At 40.2% G+C, this 21,328-nt stretch overlaps 1 long non-coding RNA gene across 1 annotated transcript in view; it reads left to right on the forward strand.

The window, feature by feature from the left end:
• Positions 1–21,020, forward strand: part of LOC309697815 — a 332,892-nt gene extending 311,872 nt beyond the window's left edge. The window contains exon 3 of the long non-coding RNA XR_014273919.1: positions 20,823–21,020. This is a non-coding gene — a long non-coding RNA (uncharacterized lncRNA). The remainder of the gene's footprint in view (positions 1–20,822) is intronic.
• Positions 21,021–21,328: the final 308 nt, after the last annotated feature.

Raw genomic sequence — 21,328 nt, forward strand, 5'->3', positions numbered from 1 at the left:
TGTCAAATCTTACCATTATTGTTACTTTTACAGCTCAATCTGTGTTACAGACAGAGCTGAAACTAAATGTAGTTCAGTCTGCTACATACAAACCATTGATTCACATGTCACAGGAAATTTCTCCTTAAGGATTTTTCTCATTTTTTCAATGTGTAAACAAATTTAGGCCCCGAAAACACACAATAAGCTGTAGCATTGTAAATCCAAACAGGAATTAACCTCCCGTCTCTATAGCTTTAAAATTAATTAACCTTTACCAATGAACTAAAATATTTATTAAACATAGAAACTTTAATTTAATGTCAGAATGACAAAGCACTGTAATAAATTCAGCAAAAATTGCATGCATACTTTGTCAGATAATGCAGAGCAGATATTTCTATGTCTTACAGTAAAGAAGTGAAGCAGCAGGACAGCTTGATCTTTATTCCTCTTCCATGCTGTGTTATGCATCATGCTACACTTGTTTCTTGTCAGAGGATAAGGGCTGCCTGCCTCTTTTCACATCTTCAGCTCATATTGTTTATTTCTATATGCTATACAGATCACACAAAGCCCACAAAACCTCCATGACAACTAATGTAGTGGTCAGCACCATCATGACCTGCACCAGAGGAAAAAGAAGACAAATGGATGTGTGGGATAGCGGCAGTCAACCACAACATAAACTTCCACAAAGTATTTATATTTATGTTTATTCATTTGGTAGAGATGTTCACTCAGTACAACATGCATTTATATTATATGCCAAAATGCATGTTGGTATTTTTGTTATTTAGATAAGGCTGGTCTGTGATGTTTCACTGTGTGACATCGATGACATAATAACCATCATAGAGAAAAATTACCTGAGAATTTACATTATTTTTAAAAATTCATTTATTTCAGTTTTTTTTATACAGTATCAAATCACAACTTCAGTCGCCTCAATGTGCTTTATATTGTAAAGTAAACACTCTACAATAATAGATACAATCAAACTACCACCTATGACCGGCAGGCACTTAGCAACAGCATAAAATGAAGTCAATATACAGTTGTGTACATAGACCTCTTTACACAGAGAGTTGAAAGTGCATGGATAAATAGTTTTAGACACAACCTATATGACACGAGTAAGAGAATCAGGCCATATGCATTCACTGGACACTTTCACCCTAATAATATCAGGCTGGACCCGTTTTGCTTTCACAGTTGCTTTAATTCTTAATGGCACAGATTCAACAAGGTGCTGGAAACAGAGATTTTGGTCCATATTTACATGACAGCATCACACAGTTACTGCAGATATGTCAGCTTCTCGCCCATGATGAGAATCACCTGTTCCAACTCATCACAAAGGTGCTCTATTGGACAGGGTGACGGTGGAGGCCAGTTTGAGATGATTTGAGCTTTGTGACAGTGTGTGTTACTCTGCTGGGATCAGCCAGTAGAAGATGGTACACTGCGTTTATAAAGAGATGGACATGATCAGTAACATTACTCAAATAGGTGGTGTTGTTTAAATGAGGCTCAGTTCGTTCTAAGGGGTTCAATGTGGCTTCACCATTACACCCCCACCATCCTGAACTGTTGACAAGGCAGAATGGTTCCATGCTTTCATGTTGTCTATGCCAAATTTGGACCCTGCCATCTAAATGTTGCATCAGAAATGAAGAGTCATCACACCATATTTTGGTGAGGTCCTGTGAACTGTAGCCCGAGTTTCTGACAGAAGTGACACTTAGTCTGGTGCAGAGCTGCTGTTTTTTGCGTCAAGGTTTGACATGTCATGCATTCAGAGGTGCTCTTCACCATACTTTGGTGCTAAGTGGTAATTTGAGTTATTTTCTTTTTTTTTTTTTAACCATTCCTGTAAACGATGGTTGTTTTGGAAAATCCCACCAGATCAGCGGTTTGGGAAAAACTCAGAGCAGCTCACCTGGCACCATCATTCATGCCACATTCACTTAAGCCACTTAAATCACATTTCTTCATCACTCTGATGCCCAGTGTGAACTTCATCGGGCCTTCTTGACCAGAATTAATACAGTGATTTGCTTTCATATCACTGGCTGATTAGATATTTGCATTATCAAACAGGTGAACAGATGTATCTTAAAAATTCAATTCAATTCAATTCATCCAGGGTCGCGGGGGGCGCTGGAGCCTATCCCAGCTGTCATAGGGCGAGAGGCAGGGTACACCCTGGACAGGTCGCCAGTCTGTCGCAGGGCTAACACATAGGGACAGAAAACCATTCGCACTCACATTCACTCGCACATTCACATCTAGTGGCAATTTGGATTATCCAATTAACCTATCCCCACAAGCTGCATGTCTTTGGACGGTGGGAGGAAGCCGGAGTACCCGGAGGGAACCCATGCAAACACGGGGAGAACATGCAAACTCCACACAGAAAGACCCCGGCCTGATGGTGGAATTGAACTCAGGACCTTCTTGCTGTGCGGCAACAGTGCTAACCACCGTGCCACCGTGCTGCAATTATAGTTAATTGCAATTCAATTAAATATAATTGAATTGCAATTCAATTATATTTAATTGAATTGCAATTCAATTATATTTAATTGAATTGCAATTCAATTCAATTTTATTTATATAGCGCCAAATCACAACATAAGTCGCCTCAAGGCGCTTCATAGATACAGAGAAAAACCCAACAATCATATGACCCCCTATGAGCAAGCACTTTGGCGACAGTGGGAAGGAAAAACTCCCTATTAACAGGAAGAAACCTCCGGCAGAACCAGGCTCAGGGAGGGGCGGGGCCATCTGCTGCGACCGGTTGGGGTGAGAGAAGGAAGACAGGATAAAAGACATGTTGTGGAAGAGAGACAGAGGTTAATAACAGATATGATTCAATGCAGAGAGGTCTGTTAATACACAGTGAGTGAGAAAGGTGACTGGAAAGGAAAAACTCAATGCATCATGGGAGTTCCCCGGCAGCCTATGTCTATTGCAGCATAACTAAGGGAGGATTCAGGGTCACCTGGTCCAGCCCTAACTATATGCTTTAGCAAAAAGGAAAGTTTTAAGCCTAATCTTGAATGTAGAGATAGTGTCTGTCTCCTGAATCCAAACTGGAAGCTGGTTCCACAGAAGAGGGGCCTGAAAACTGAAGGCTCTCCCTCCCATTCTACTTTTAAATACTCTAGGAACAACAAGTAGGCCTGCAGAGCGAGAGCAAAGTGCTCTAATAGGGTGATAGTAGGGTGAAAGTAGGTAATGGGTTCATATTACAATTTTTACTACTATAAACTATACCAATGAACAAAACCATAAAGAAAACTATAAAAAAAAACAACTAAAGAGCAGCAAAGGTTCATTTTATATGACTACTGAACATCTCCATTTTGTACTAATAAAATAATAAAGTCTGTCATCAATTTCAGAGGTCAGTTAATCAGCACAATGGTTTGCAGGATCACATTAAACTAGAAGAGACTCAACTTTCAATTTCTCAGAAATTCTCAATAATTGCACAGAGTTCAAAACTCCAACAGAACTTCTTGGCTCATATATTTTACTGACTCCAGTTAAACAAACACTGTTTTAGTTTCGAATCACTGCTTGCTGAGAAGTCGCAGTTTTATTTATTTAACCTCAGTGAGCGCAGCCAGAACACATGTTTTCCAAGCACAAGTTGGCAAAAAAATATTGTTTTCTATTTATGAGTATGGACTTCATCAAAAGTATATCTGGCCATCGAGCTCGCGTTTGTAGCAAGATGGCTCAGCTTCACAGATTTTCCCCGTCCTTGTATTTTCCTTATCGCTCTGTGTCAGGGTTACATGCTAAACCATAAAATTTGCACTTCTCTCGCTTTTTACATTAAAGTATAAGTAAGCCAAAAAACATTTCGGGCTCTACAGCAGCTCTGCCCTCAAGAAATGTTTGCATATCTAAAACTGTAATCTGCACTGCTTTAACTTCCCTCGGATAAATAGGTTTATTGATAACGTTGCCTGCGGTGTAGCTGGTTTCATTTTCACCAGGCTGGGATGAGATTGAATTAAATATTTATTTGTGTGGCATCACAACTGATGCAAATAGAATGAGTGTTGCAGTGATGACTGGTAGGATGTCTGATCGATCAGATTTACCTCCAACAGAAGTATTGCCATTTTAAGCCTCCTTCTCATTTTAAAGCTTGAAGTCATTTCATAATCCTGAACGCACCCTGGGCAGCCCTATCCCTCCATGTCTGTTTTGACATTCTGCTTTTACATGACAGGAGGTTGCTAGTGGTAGCTGTATCACTGCTGCTGAAGCTTTTACACTTCTCTAGCACCCAATTACGCTATTTTACAGCTTCCCCCAAAATTACGTCTACCTGAGGCTGAAAAATACCCCTGAAGTGTAATTTAGATTATGTGATAGATAAAGCTCATCTTATAGGCTAGAGTAATGAAATTATTCAAAGGTTAAATGCTCCTAAAGCTCCATATAGTCCTGGATTGATATGGAATAATTTGGGATGTGGTTGTTTTTAAAAGATGAAGCAATCGTATGGACAATGAAAGATACAAAAATAGGGTAATAAATGGATAATAAAGATACATTTGCTAACCTGTATCTATGCTGGGACCTCCATCATGACAGTTAAAAAAAGACACAGTATCAACATGGAAGATTTATAACATCACATGGGGATATGATGAGGCCTGCTTGGAAGTGTCAAATGCATGGGAACTGTAAAGGCAATGCACTAAAACAGAGAGCGAGAGAGAGCAGTTAATAAAGTATATCTCATTCACCCAGCCACACATTCAAACACCCTCACCACTGGTACTTGTTTACCTTTGCTTAGCCTTCCTACAGCAGAAAATCGAGCGGCGCACAGCAAGAGGCCAGAATGTCTGGCTCAACCACAATTCTAGCAGACCGGTCTAGCTGATGGCTCAAGTGAAACCGTTCTGCACATCTAATTAGGAAATCTACAGGACGTTTAGCTGCAGCTTGCCATGCATCTGCAAACTGCTTTGCAGATCCACCGCCATTCCAGCTCATCCTTTTCATTCTTTGTCTGATTTAATCAGTGTCACATGTTTTGTTGCTGATGTCTGGTCCATGTAGGCCAAGGGAAGTGCTCATGGATGATGCTGGAATGTTTGAGATCCATGTAAAGTATTTTGGTAATGCATGAACTTGGGGTTCAGAGTCTTGCTTAAAGCCAGTAAAACACATGGACAGAAGAAGTTGGGGATCAAACCATCAGCTCCAGTCAGAGTCGACTCTGACCTTTTTATTGGGAGTCCCGGATGTTTTCCAAATTCTATAGACTTGAATTTTGAAAAGTTACAATTCAAGTTAAATAAACGTAAATTTGCTAAAAAAAAAAAAGAAAAGAAAATTGTGTGACTCATAATTGCAATAGTTTACATATTGGCAAGCTGAAAAACACTTGAACTGTATGACTCAGCACTGTAAAGACAGAATTTGATGATTAAATGATGACTAGCTGCTTATATCCACAGGTTCAGCACAAAGCTGCTTCCAAAAGCCTGGCTATGAATATCATCTATGTTCGTCTTCCACACAGTGAATTACAGAGTCACAGAGGGGAAGCAGATATTATGAGTGATTGACCTGGCCTTCAGCTGATTGTAATTGTGGGAAGGGTATTGTAGGGGTCATGACTTTCATCAGTGGACTTCCAAAATACTCAGAAGTAACATCATCAGGTTTTGAAACATTAAACACCAGCACATGTCACAACTCGTTGTTTTCACAATATAGCTTTTCTTCTTTTCTGGTGAATATAGCAGCATGTCGCTACAGTGGACTAGAGAGAACAACACTGGAAGGCACTAAATCACATGAGAAACCACAGCGGCATCCATTTTTGGAATAAGCTTCTCTTAACCCAGAACCACACATGGATATAAATTCCAAACTTTAGGCAAGTCTCCAACTCTACATCTGCGATTCTGGTTACTGTGCAGACACACCTTATGAGATTTTCTGTCCTTTCATTCATCATTCTATTGATTTAAATAATCGAAGCTGATGTAGTTCATCCAAGAAGCAGCCTTCAGAGAATCACAATATATACGGTTTTCAAATCATTCCTTATTTTAAAAGAAGAGCTTGCAGTAGGCAACCTGATTCTTCTTCTATGACACCTTATTAGGAGCTTATCCATAGGCAGAGCGGAGTACATAGGGGCAGAGTAGATGGGAAAAGAAGTTCAGCTTCAGACAGAGGTTGGTAGACACACAGAGGGAGGTATGTCTGACAGCCTGGTGTGAGTCATTTTTGAACCTGTAGGGTTCAAACACAAAGCCTGCTACCACATATATTACTCCACCTACTGCGACAACACCATGTGGTCTTTTCTCAGAACCTGGCAGAATCAAGTCATCTTGTCTTTGCCTTATAAAAGTCAGCCCACCCCTCTTTTCTTCAGGATGCATGACAGGTTCAGTTTAGTCTTTTTGTTTTAACTTGCTCAAACTTTTATGATTATCTATCTGTGCATACAGTGTAAACAGCTCTACAGACTGATTTGAAAGACACATATTTTGTCTCTCACTTACATATTAGTTTTTTTAATGGTATTCATTTGTTTACATTCTTTTTCCATCACTTTATTCATGTTCTCTGACTGAGTCCTTGGTTTCTGTTTCTCAGGAAAGCAATAATTGCAGCCTTGATGCCACTCCTTACACCAGACCTTAATAACTGTTTCACCTTAACCTTGAAGGCTGAGGATTAGCCACAGTACTTGTTCATGAGACCTGTAATAAGCCTTAATTTGACTCCATTATACTGCTTTTCTTTCTCTAAGTATACAGCAGATGTCTTTAGGAAAAGAGAAATGGCCACATCTAGCTAGGGGCAGACAACTGCAAGGCCAGAGTCAGTTTTTAAATTGTATTCTTTTCATGGGACTAGGAATCTTTAAAGTTACTGGGCTTCTGAATGATGAGGGATAGCACAATTATCATAATGTTAAGAATTTTATTTTAGCACCCTTTTTCTAGTTAGCTGTTAGAAAGCTAATACAAGCTGAGTGTTAGCAAGCTGCCAAAGCTAGCTTACGCACTCATAGCTTGCTAAACAATTGTCATTTCAATATAACACAAGCAACATACTGATTGCTTTGGCTTGAATAGCCTAAGTTAACATTTGAACATTTTATTTCGGTAAGAAAATGACAGAATGACAGGACAATAAAGGTATATTAAGTGTATGTGTCTAGGGTTGCCAACTCCCTGAAAAATAAATAAGGGACACCTCGTGGCCAGGGCCGGGCAACCCAGTTGTCTTCACCCTTCCCAGTGTGGTAGCTCTTTTTTTTTTGTGTGTGAAATTATTTTTTAACCATTTGACTTGAACTTGATTTAAGCAGATGCATATTCTTTGTGATATGACCATATGGGAAACAAATGATCATTTAGCCATTTATTTTTAGCTCAAAATCACAACATTAACACAATAAAACAGGTCTCTTTCTTAAACAGAAGCCTGTCATGCTTAACTTTTGAGAATATAAGTAAATCTTTCTTTAAAAGAACTCTGTCCTGCTTAACTTAAAATTATATAAATTAATAGAAAGCAACATAAAGAAAAACATTCTTGTAACAGTGCACATATAGTGCATTTAGTACAATTGGCTTCAGTTGAGGTATTATTTCAGCTTTTCTAATGCTAATCAGCTGCTCCTGTTTGTAAACCCCATGATTACGCATCATAACTCATCATCATTATTAAAATATGTATTACTTTTATGTATTAGTCATCTATTTGTTGTAATCATCTATCCATGCAGTTGTTTATTACACAAAATAAATTACATTATCACACTTCTGGCCACATAGCACTGATATTCACTGCACATGCCCATATTAACCTTAACCAGAGGGTTTAAAAAAACAAACCAGTGTTTACATACCATATCTGCTTCTGCCGTGGCCTGGTGGACAAGAAATTGGTTAAGGGTTCCCCGAGCTGTCACGCCCCTCATGTTCTTCATGTGCCCACCATTAGAAGCATGCCTATGGAAAAAGTGCGCCGACACACAGTGCAGTGCGCTTTATAAGTGTTATCATGCAAATTTCCAGCCAGGTGTTTTCCTTTTCCCATTCCTCCCTGTACTTTTGCAGCCCTTTTTTTCTTTCTCTGAGGGGAACAAACATTGCTGCTCTAATGCTGGGCTTACACTGTGCGATTTTTGGCCCATTTTGAGCCGATTTTTGAGTCGTGCGACCGATTTGGTGATCGGCCCGATTTTGGCCTTCATCGTGCATTGTGTAGTATACGTGGGGTAACGAGACGGCTGTGCAGAGTGTGATCTGGACACAAGCGATGGAGGCACAACTTGTAGAACTTTGGAAAGCTCATCCGAGCCTTTTCGATTTGGCATCACAAAATTATCACGACCACAACAACCTGAAAATAGTTGGATTTACACTGCTGCTCAATCACAGCTGCCTGATCATGTTTTTCATTAGCAATTTAGCAAAGTTGATGGTGGTGGTGTGTCTGTGTGAGTGAAAGACAGAGAGAGCGAGAAAGAGAGAGCGACAGATTTTCTGTTATAACCTTCATTTTATGGAGGCACAGTGTGAGCACTCAGGTCGCATCAGAGCATCGGGCCGTATAGTGTGAGACCTGCATCGTGACCTACGAACTTCTAACCCCTGTGAGTCAATCGTGCAGTTTGAGCAGGAGCTGAATAACGCGACTGAAAAAATCGCACAGTGTCTGCCCAGCTTTAGGTGTACTGTCGTCCGAGACTTGCACCGCAGTGTCGGCGTTTGTTTCCCTGTTGGCCATGCTTCTTGTTGTGGTCATCTGTTGTCTTCCGGTATTTTCTCCGTAAGCGACCTTTCCTCGACCAATGAGATGAGCGGTAATCTGAATTGTCATACTTGAATTGTCATAAGTGTGCTGTCAGCTCATTGGTCACAAAGCAGGAGAGGGGCTGGGAATTATGTTTTCAAACAAAGCGTTAATTCCATAAACATTTATAGACTACTTTTGATTCTCACTGTATTACGGGACAAAGTGCGTCCCTTATTAGCTCAATACGGGACGTGTACTTTTGTTTCTAAATACGGGACGATTCCGTTTTTTAAGGGACGGTTGGCAACCCTATATGTGTCCTATAGCTGCCAGTGTCTCACATAGTTTTTGTGTCCCATAATGAGCCTTTTTTTAAAAAGTGCATTGCATGGGGGGGGGGAGTTTTGGTCCGAACCTCTTAATCTTTAAATTCAGGTGTTTTCAGTCCCACTGCCACAAGTGCCTTCTTGTAAAGTTCAGTTTGTGAAATTTGGTAGTATTATTGCAAAATGGTAGCATTTAGGAACATCAGCAACACAGACACACACTGAAAATGTCGCCAACACTCTGCTGACAAAAGCTCCTCTGGTATTAACATCAGCGCACTTACAGGAGCTAAGGAGAGGAGGAGCTCAGTCATGACTGAGCTCCTCCTCTCCTTAGCTCCTGTAAGTGTAATGTGCTTCTGGCCCTCAGTTTGTTGCTGGTGGACGGAGCTGAAAAGCAAAATATTTTACAGAATACAAAGTCGGTGGAGGAATGTATTGTTCTCCACTTTGGTGTGCGTTTAAACAATTCATCAAGAAATTGATCTGCCAATAGCAAAACCTTGTTATAAGCCCAGAGGTATAAGTGAACTTAAAAAAATGCACAAGTACAAACTACAAGCACCAGAATAAATATATCTGAAAAACGGAAGCAAAAAGTGTCGAAACAAAGGTCAGTATCGACGTGATCTAAGGAAAAATGATCACCAAAGACTCGATAAGAGCAAAAGAAGCACAAAAGACTTTCTCATCCAGTGGCAAAAAGGTTATATAAACACCATTCACCTTTGGGTTGCTGTAGAGTTCTTGCCTCTTGTTGGTGATGAAAATAATGCACGTTTCTTGTCGTAAGCGTCATTTGTTCTGCTTGTTTACATCGGGATTTATGTCCTTTGCTGCCCTGTGACCAGCCTGTCACATTAAAAACACTTTCTTTTAAGCATTAGTAACAGCAGTAGTTGTAAAAGCTCGGTGTAAGTAAATATGAATTAATAAGAGATGGAGAATGAAAGCTATAAAGCTGGAGGTTTGTATCTAGCTAATGCAAGAGCTGAAGCTGCTTTTGTTGCTGTGGATAAAGGAAACATTTGAGATGAAATGAAAGAATAGCTCAATCTCCACAATTTGGAACCATGTTTTTTCCCCCATTAATAAAAAGATTTCCAAAAGATTATTTCATAGCCCAGTGCATAATGAACCTGCTTAGGATAAATGCTTTAAATGTGGCACTAGAGAGCGTGTTTTAAGTGTTTGAGGGAGATGCTGTACGTGTTCTCATCTTATCTGCTTTGCCACAAATGGTTCTTTAAAACTTTCCTCAGGTTTGACAGCTAAAGGCTCCACACTAGAGCTGGTGGATTAGATTCAAATGTCTGATTATTCACTCTGAATTGTTCTTAGACACTACGATAGGTCATCCTACTAATTAGGTTGCTTTTGAAGGTAGCAGTGTGATGTGCATCCAACTGAATTGAGGTGAATTGCAAATGTGAAAATGGTTGATTACATTTGCAAACAGCATATTCTATTAATATTAATTACAAGGCAGTGCATGCATGATGTTATGACTGGGAGCTGAGCCCCCTTAAAAGTTTGAACCTAGGATCACCCCTGCTCTATCTGCAGTACTTGCAGCGAATCCTCCACTGGCAGCAGAGCACTATTTTACTGTGGCATGCAGAGAATTTATCAGCCTTCTTAATGCTTAATTCTTAATTTCTCTCATCTTTCATGTCTGAGAAGAGCTGGCAGCACTTCATTAGAGAATATCTGATGCAACATCAAACATCAGTGAATTCTTATTCACTCTCAGCAAGGTTGACTTGATTTAATAAAAAGGATCTTGAACACTGGCAGCCAAGTAACAACGTAAAGTATCTCTAAATCCTATATAAAAATTTAGAGGTGGAACCGTGTGAATTGAAATTCTGGTGTAACGCACTGAAAAATGACTGTTGGTATTTCAACATTAAAAGTAATGCTTAAAGTTTACGTTGTATGAAATTACAGCTTCAAGGTATCTGAATGTTTATTGTCTTTTCAATCGAATTTGTTTTTCTCACGGTGTCAGGCACAGATTAATCCTCTTAACATTTCAAGAAGCATCCAAAAAAAAGTTGGCTAGAAGGAAGTCGATGCCTCCCACAGCAACAAAAGGTACATCAGCTGGAAATCTGAAAGGTCACGGAGTGCAGAAGTTTGCATTCAGCACAATAAAACCCTTTCTTATCACTCTGACCCCAGCTTTGGAGAAATGTAAAAACAAATCCACGAAAGCTATGTTTTGAAAAGTGTTAACTGTTGTTTTTAATATAATGCATAAATGACTTAAAAAGGACAAAAACACTGCTGCACTGGTCTAAATGCTTTTGGAAATATGAGGCAACTGCAAACATATTTTTCATCTTGACAAAGAATTGCAAACGTTCGCCCGAGTACACATATGTGATTAAACTCACTGGATGGGTGATGGCACCAAACGAAACGGCAAAAGCAAAGTGGCTTTGGGATTGGTGCTGGAGTGTGCTTTGGGGAAAAATTGTCTCAGAGAACAACCAGCCCTTTGCGCACCATCAAACATGGAACAGGTGCACAGGAGATGAAACTGCACAGGTCAGCGGAGGCTGAGAGAGGCTCCGTCATGCATCGCTTGTCTAATTGACAAAACAAACCTCCTGATGCGCATGTTTGACTTTGGCGGAGTATGAGCTCAGACTGTCGCCGTCACTCATCCTCTGTGACCTTACAGCAGGTTCACGTAAGGGTCTGTGTCCTTTTAACAAGAGCTAAAATAACTCCGTGTGACCGCAGGAGAGTCAGGATTAAAAATTAAAGAGACTCACAGATGCCACATCATATAGCAGTGTTAAAACATCACCCTCATCACGCAGACTTCACCTCCTGCCTCTGTTTTTCCTCTGTGTTTTTCTCTCTGTAGTGATAGGGCTCTATGATCATGTGTAGGCACACGAGGCTACTTTTGATGTTGCTGAGTGAAATCTGTTATTTAAAAACTACAAGTTAGCCTCATGAATCCACCACACAGCATAAAGGTAAATCACTGCATTAAAAAAAAGTTGATGTCGTTACTTAAGAATATAAAAGAATGACTATGCTACATTTAATAAATTGAATAACAGTCCCCATGAATCATTCTTGAGCTCATAGCCTTGGATATCTGCAGATTCTGTCTTTCAGTCTGTTCAGGCTATTAAAATCAGTCTGAAATATCTCATCGTTTAAGGCACAGTCTAACTAGACAAAGAGTATTTTATAATATGAGACGCAGAATGCTGATAATAATTCGTGTGTTTTCTATTCATTCAGCCCACATTCTGCAATGCCATGCTGCATAAAATGCTGTTGACCAGATCTCCAAACTCCCCATACCCCACAGGACCCACTGCAGTCACACAGGACACACCCACCCTAAAAACCCAAATATGAAAGAGTTGGGACACTGTGAAAAATGTAAAAGAATCTCATAAATACACATTTTATTCACAGCGGAACAAAGAAAGTACATCAAATATTTAAGCAGCATATGTGCTGTTTAAATATTTGATTTCAAAAATGTGGAGAAAGGGTTATTTTGCCACTGTGTAGCATGACCTCTCCTTTTAACAACAGTCTGCAAACATCTGGGAAATGAAGAGAACAGCTGCTGGATTTTTCAGAGATGAAAGTTGTCCCATTCTGGTCTGCTGTAGGATTCCAGCTGCTCATCAGTCCTGGGTCTTCTTGGTCATATTTTGTTGATTCATGATGCTCTAGATCAGGAGTGGGCAATTCCAGGCCTCGAGGGCCGGTGTCCTGCAGGTTTTAGATCTCACCCTGGGTCAACACACCTGAATCAAATGATTAATTCATCACCAGGCCTCTGGAGAACTATAAGACATGTTGGCTGTATCCCAATTCAGGGTCTGCAGCCTTAAAGGCCGCATTGTAAGGCCGATTACGTCACCGCGACGCGACGAAGGCTGTCCCAATTCGAAGGCTGCACGAAATGCGGCCCTCAAATGCGTCCTTCATTTCCCTGAATTGAGGACCGTTAAGGCTGCGTACTTTAAGGCTGCAGACCCTGAATTGGGATACAGCCGTTGAGGAGGTCATTTAGCCGTTTGAATCAGCTGTGTTGGACACATCTAAAACCTGCAGGACACCGGCCCTCGAGGCCTGGAGTTGCCCACCCCTGCTCTAGATGTTACTAACAGAAGTGTTTATTGCCTGGACTCTTCTACTATGAAACCTTGTTGTTGTAAACTGCAGTATGCAGTTTAGCATTGACTTGTCTTACTTGAAAAAAGCTTTGTCTGAATAGAAGCTTATTTGCTCTAACCCTGTAGGTACCTTTCAGCATTGATTGTGACCTTCCAGATGTAAGATCCTAATTCTATAGCCACTAATGCACCCACTTACTGTACCATCAGAGATTGAGTTTTTTGAACGGAGACAGTCAACCATTCACATCATCAGGTAACTTAAGCAGACTAATTGCATGTCTTTGGACGTTGTTGGATGGTAAGACGGTATGATGGCTCAGTTAAAAGAGAAATCTGGCTTTGAAAACAGAAAAGAGAGACAGGTGGAAATGAAACTCACAGCAAAGTCAGCATGACTGTCCTAGTGTGTCCTTTAAGGTGTCATAGATAAATACAACAAAATAAAATGACACAGCCAAGACAAAAACTGTGGTATTTTGTAAATATAATAATAAACGTGAATTCACTGTGTAATTCTGTAACTTTATTAGCAGCGTCCTCCTGAAATGCACCAACAGCACTGAGAGTAACATCCTCCTCTCTGCCCCTTAATGCTCTCTGGTCGCTATAGTAACGTGTAAATGTTTCTTTCAAAATAAGACACATGACTACAACACGGGAAAAGACCCAAGTTAATGATAAAAATCCCGAGAACCATAAATTTCACATCCGAGCCTCAACTCCCATGGCCCGGTAACAAACGACTCACGGTTGGTACCGCTGTACTATATCACTTACCTGCCGACATGCTGCCAGGCCACACAGGTCACGCCTCTGGCTCAGGGTCAGCTGGGGTATTTCAGTGTGCAGTTTGAATGTTCTCCATGTGTTTACGTGGATTCTCTCCGGGTGCTTCCTCCCCCAGTCCAAAGACGTGCAGTTAGTGGTTTTAGGTTAACTATTCTAAATTCCCCTTCGGTGGGAATGGTTGCCCGTCTCTCTGTGCTAGCCCTGTGACAGACTGGCCACCTGTCCACGATGTACCCCACCTCTCGCCCTTTGCAATTATTTATCTGAAATTGTTCCACATTTACTAGACAATGTTTTTGCAGACCAGAATGAACCTAATTAGTTTCAAGTTTACTTTCTAGCATTTTGTTGACTCTGTCACAACATTTTTGGAGACGTCCACATACGTGGACTAGAAACACATTGCATAACCAGCAAACCAGCACCATATATAGCACAACATCAGGTGATAAGGGATGGACAAATCTATCTATGTTAATGGTGAAATGAAGAGAAACTGTTTGTTTTTTTTTTTAATGAAATGTCATCTTGTTTTCTCTTTACCTCTCATCTTCATGTCACTTCTTTGTGCGCGGCTTTTAATGAGCACCCAACTTTTCTTTTCCTCAGAATAAAGGCCAAATGTTTGTTGTTTGTGAGATCTTGAAAGCTGAACTTACTTCTAAACAAAGTCTCTCATTATTGCCTGGATGGCTGCATCTTCTCATACAGTTCATAACCTGTCCCATTAGCCACTTCGTGCGGTGTCTTGTTCTCCCCCTTTTCTGTCTTCAGCTAAAGAAACCGATAAGATGAGATGAGAAGAGAATGTGTGACTCAGCTGCCATTGAGTCATAGACGCCACAGACGACAGCTGACTTTGAAAACAAGGAAAACAAAGAAATTTCAGCACACCTATCCAACAATGAGATTCATGTTTTCATATCAGCTGTGGATGAAAACTGGACTTTCATCTTCAGTGATTTTTTTCTCCTTTTAATTCCAAAATTAATCTAATTTATCCTGAAGAAACAGCTGGAAGTATATTGCTGCAGAAATTAAACAGATATGCCCACTGGCTATATCATTCTGTCATCCCTGGAGCTAGTCAGCAGCACTGGCCTGCTGATATATTAGTCTGATAAAGAGCTTTAATTAAAAATCAGATTCTGACGCATCACTGTTGGCTGCATGATGAATCTGAGGTCATTTATTTTGATAGCTGATCAATATTTTGAACGAGTCCTGATTTTATGATCAAACTATGAAATTAATTTCATGGCACTTTTGCACATGAAGTATGGTTAACCAAAGTAAAGAATAGACACGGTTATGTTTTACTTCTGCTCCATGATGAAAGTGATATATTAAAGATAAACCAGGACGTTCAAGTCATAAGGACTGGAACATCACCAGTGCTAAGTGTCAATTTCATGGGTGTGGGGCAATCCTATAAAAGATCAGGTATAACTAAGGTTGCAAAATTATGGCCAAATTGATGGTCCAATTATTTTGATCAATATTGTGATGACGATTCATTCATTTTAGTGGCAAAGACGTTTTTCATTGCAATTTCAAAATAATAATCTGAGTACCACATCACTCTATTAGAGCACTTCGCTCTCACACTGCAGGCTTACTTGTTGTTCTAGAGTATTTAAAAGTAGAATGGGAGGCAGAGCCTTCAGTTTTCAGGCCCCTCTTCTGTGAAACCAGCTCCCAGTTTGGATTCAGGAGACAGACACCCATTCTAGTTTTAAGATTGGACTTCAAACTTTCCGTTTTGATAAAGGTTATAGTTAGGGCTGGATCAGGGGACCCTGAATCCTCCCTCAGTTATGCCGTGAAAGGCCTAAGCTGCTGGGGATTCCCACTCACCATTTTTCACTCACTATGTCTTTATAAACCTTTCTGAATTGAATTATTAGTTATTATTAATCCCTGGTTCTCTTCCACAGCATGTCTTCTTCTGCCCCCCCCCTCCCCTCCAAACTGGTTGCGGCAGATGGCCGCCCCTCTCTGAGCCTGCCAGAGGTGTCTTCCCGTTAAAAGGAAATCTTTCCTTCCTGCTGTTGGTAAGTTCTTAATAATATGGGATCATCTGATTGTTGTGGTTTTCTCGTATTATTGTCTTTACCTTACAATATAAATGGCCTTGAGGTGACTGTTGTTGTGATTTGATGCTATATAAATAAAACTGAACTGAAATTGAATTGAATTGAGCTAAATTCAGTGCGGCTATTAGAAGAAAAAAAAACCCCAGTGATTCTAAAAATTATCAACAATGATCTCATAAAAACAAAAAAGGAATTAAAAAGTTTCAGTTTTTCATTAAAATTTTCTTAAAATTACAAATTGGATTGTTATTTATTTGGCAAAAGCCAAACTGAGTTCATGTTTTGGGGGATTTTTTGTAAAACTGTAAATCTGACAATTAAGGGATAACAAGAACAATATTTCTCAAACTCAAGCGATCATATTGTAAATACTATTATATTTCTTTTTATTTACTGTGCTAATTGCCTTCTTTTTACTTTATATTTTATACTTTTACTAGGTTTACTATGGTTATTATGTTACTATGCTGCTTCTTGTTTTATTGCTGCTGGCCTCTGTGAGCTACCAAATAAATTTCGTTGTATAACTACAATGATAATAAAGTTCTTTATCTCTTTCGATTGAAGAACTTTCACCACCATTCTGGTTGATTAACCAGCATAAAAAAAACATTTTGTTAATTACCAAAACTGTTAATGTGTGGCATAACCCATTGGGAGGTGGTTTAATAAATTCATTTAGCACTCTAATAAAAAAAAAAACCTGTTTTAATAAGATGTTTTTCTGGCTTAAATGCACCTTATAGAAGTTAAATGTAGTGCTTCCATTGTAACTGCAGTATAGATGTAAATACACTTGTAAAGCTGTCCTAACACATATGCATATGATTTATTCTTGGTTAACTTAACTTGATCTAAAACCAAAGTACTTCCAAACAGTTGATGATGAGCTGCTTCAAGGGACAAGCTCTTCACCTTAATGTATTTGTTGTATATCTGCAAGCAAGATGCAGAGAATAGAAGGCACTGATTTACAAAGTACTCAATTTGCCTTGGGAAATTTGGTTTGAGGAACATGGGAAAAAAATTTCTGCCACCCTCAAAAACATTTTTGAGTAAAATGCAACTGAACTATATAAACTCAAAGGTTAATATATTCAAATAATTAACTATTAAGGGAAATGTCTACCAATCTGTCATGATCCTGGGTCTTATGACCCAGTGTTTTGAGTTTTAGTTCATTTTGATGTTTTAGTTTATGTAAGCCCTTCAGGTTCCTAAGTTCATTTGTTATCATGCTTAAGTGTTTCTAGTTCTTATTATTTCCCCCTCATGTTTCCAACTATGGTAAATCTCCCCTGCTCTTCATGTGTTTCATGTCTGTGTCTTACATTGTGAAGTTTGGGTTGTCATGTCTACGTCTCATTATGTTTCCTGTTTTATTGTGAAGAGGTCTGGTGTTTCTGTGTTAATCGTGTTCAGTTTTACTCTTCCCCTGTGGCGTTGTTATGTTCATGTTGATCTACTGTTCCTTTCTGTTCCATGTTTCAGATCCCTATGTTCTGTCTCCCCCAGTCTGTTAAGTTCACATGTCTTGAGTTCCGTCAGTGTGTTTCCTGTTTTACTTTCACAGTCTGTTCTATGTTAATGTTTCTAGTTTTGCTTCCCTTGCCTCGTCCTGCTTAATTACTCTCAGCTGTGCTCTCCTCCTGTGGCTCATTCCCCCTCGTTATCCCTCAGTGTATTTAAGCCCCATGTTTCTCTTTGTCAGTGTTGCGTCCTCCATCATAGCTGTGTGATTTTTCCCTGTGGCTCCTTGTGCTTTAGTTTTTCCAGTTTAGTTTATTTTGTATTGTTTTTCGTGTCCCACTCCACGCCAGCAATAAAGCTGTGTTTTTTGAGTTTACCTTTTGTCTCTGAGTTTGCGTTTGGGTCCTACTTTTGCCTGCACACAGCCGTACTGTGACACAATCAAGTAGATCTCATTTGACCATTTGACTTTGTGCTTTATGTGATAAAGCGACATGAAAAAAAATCACATGTAATTAAATTAGGTAAAGTCGGGAATTTGGGCAGAAGGTGTTTTTTTGTGTTTTGTTTTTTTTTTCACTGCGGAAGAAAAATAAATTAATGCAATTCCTTGATTCAACAGTCTAAAGGTCATGGCTAAATCAGACACAGCTGTGAGTTCAGGCCGGTTAGAAAGTAATGTGGACCAACACCTAACGAATAACACAGTGTGTCTGAAATTCTTTTGGAGTTCAAGGCCACGATTTCTGGAAAATGTGAGCATCGGAGAAAAAGGTCTCAAGAGAGGCTCAAGGAAAACTGAGTGTTGACTCTGGCAGACTCTCAGAGCCACCATATACAATGAAGGTATTTTTTTAAAAAGCACAGGGGTGTCTGAACTGTGCTGTTTCCACAGAGATTTGAACATTAAACAATCTCTCTTGGTACTGTTAGTGCCCTTCTTTACTTTATGGCAAAAGTCTGATGTTCTAGTTTTGAACTTTTCCATGGCCAACACTTTGGAAAAAGTGGGCAATTTTTTTTCCTTCTTCTGGAAATCAATGGCTCAAAGACATCAATGAAGCAGCAGTCTTTGCACATTTAAACCTGCACCTACACCATAGTCAGTCTTACACAACAAGCAGGTTTCCCTGTTTATAACGAGGACCATTTTTTCCAAAATCAGCTTGTGAATAACTGTTCATCCAGTATTGTTTTGATGTCTGTAAAGAAGCCCAGCATAGCATGCCCAGTTCACTGATTTTGCCAGCAGTCTGAGCGAGTTTTATCAAATGCAGATTTTCAGAAAGGATAGATCCAAAGAGATGGGCTTATTTTCAAAGTTAGAAGAGCTGTTTGATTTTCCATGGGTCCATCAATTTGCACAGCAGTCTTCGGAGCAGTGAAACGGGCTGTCCATGCATCGCTGCACTTTCACATGTATTTGTGTAGGACATGTACAGTGTTCGAAATTAAGAGAGGAACCGGCTGCCATGCCGGTTAAATCTATTTTAAACAGCAGATTTGATTAGAAAGGCCACAGTTTTGAGATTATAATCCCCAAAGGCCACAGTGGAAAAAACATGTGGTTTCTCTGGAAATATAGAGTATGAGGTTAAGAAACCACGTGTCTTCAGACTGCTGTTTCTTTCTTCTTTTTTTTAAATCCAATCTGCTGCTCTATGTTTATCCATGGAGAATAGCACAGGATTTTCCCTCCTGGAACTCTACAGAGCCCAATACTGGAAAAATCTTGTTTTAACATGACAGGGAATAATATTTAGACAGGCACATGCACAAATGCAAACACCAAAGATCAAGTCCATGAAAGCACAGAGCAAATAAAGATGACAACTGAGTGGCAGTCCACTTTTCTCTGGAGGTTTTACTGTTTTTTTTATTTTATCTGAAAACAACCAGAGCTATAAGTAAGCTAACTACAGGCAGTTTTTATTTATATATTTTAAAGTTGCTTCTCACTAACTAGATGTACAGCCTGAGAATGCATCTAATAAAAAAGTTACAGATTCTCTATCTCTGTCTGCACATAAGATTTTATCATAAAGTACCATGAACATAGCCCAGAGGGCAGGGCAAGGGCCAGCTTCAGACCCACATCTACTGCTTCTCATTACTGAGGGCAGAGAGGACAACTGGAAAGTTGCTTTTTGCTAAAGCATATGTTAGGCCTGGATCAGGTGACCCTCAATCACCTGATCCATGGTTGTTGTTCTCAGAAACTGCTGAATGACTGGGCTTTTCTCTAAGATTTAAAGAGGATGGTCTAAAAAAGAGAAAATATCCAGGGAGTAGCAGTTCTCTAGGTTAGAATGCCTTGATAATTATAGAGGTCAAAGGGTGATTGCCAGAATAACTCAAATGACCAGTAGTTAGAACTGATGTATGCAGATGAGCTTTCCTCAACACACAACATGTCAAATCTTGAAGCAGATGGGCTCCAGCAGCAGAAGACCACACCAGGTGCCACTCCCAAAGAACAGGAAACTGAGGCTCCCCGAAATGGGACAATAGAAGATTGTAAAAACTTTTCTGGATCTGATAAGTTTAAATTTCAACTGCAATTTCTGTGTTAGATTGTCAGAATTTGGCATGAACGCTTGGTTCCATCCTGCCTTGTATCAACAATTCAGGTTGTTGTTGGTGTAATGGTAAAGGTCTGGTACTCTATAGGAGCACATAAATTGCTGTCTTAATACAAGCCTCATTCACACATAAGCTTTTTAATCTAACATGCACATTTAAATGTTAGAGGGACAATGGGGGTCAGGAACTAGTATGTTAACATGCAGATTGTCACGGACCCGGCTCTGGGGACTCGGGGTCCGTGGGCAGTGGGGACTGTTATTGTTATTGTTATTATTATTATTTGGTGTGTTGTCTGCACTGCCCCTATGCACATCTGTATGTAGGCAGGTATGTGTGTGTTTTGCCTTTCTGCTGTGGCCAAGTTACAGGCACCTTCAGCCCTGGGGGCGTGGTCTAACTTGAGGGCTGGCCACACCCGAAGTCCTGGCCGCACACCTGCTCCTCATCTGGGCTCGTCGGGGGAGCTATTTAGATGAGCGATGGAGCTTCCACCGACGCGGGATTATTGCGTTTGACTACACGTCAGTCTTCAAACAAGTCAAGTGTGAGTGTATGCCTGCTGGGATAAGTGTTAACGGCTGCCTCTATTGTTTTCCCCTCAGGAGGAGTGTGGGACGAGAAGGAGCAGTAAGCACGGGGAGTGCAGGGACACTGGGGCAGAGAGCACTACACGGGGACTTTTGGGAAGAAGACACTCCACGGGAGTCTGGGAAACTGGGGATTTATTGTTGTTTACTTCACCACCTTGTAAATAAACACTGTTGCACTGAAGAGTCCGGCGTTTGGGTCCTATTTCCCCATCTCCCCACGGTCTGCCAGCCAGACCGTGACACAGATTGTGTCTGCCATTCTACAATATACCCAACGTGGGACTCAAACCCACGACCCTGAGATTAAGAGTCTCATGCTCTACCAGCTGAGTTAGCTGGGTGCCACAAAGAAACAGTAGTGTGAGCAACAATTCCATGGCACATTTTGGGCCTCTTAAATGTGACTTTTCGCTAAACTGCACAGCCTACCTTAACATTCTCACTGACCACGTCTATCCCTCTGTGATCACGGCGTACCATCTTCTTGTGGCTGCTTCCAGCAGGATAACACACCATGT

Source organism: Aulonocara stuartgranti (assembly GCF_965226115.1).
Source record: "Aulonocara stuartgranti genome assembly, chromosome: 3".
Lineage (NCBI taxonomy): Eukaryota > Metazoa > Chordata > Actinopteri > Cichliformes > Cichlidae > Aulonocara > Aulonocara stuartgranti.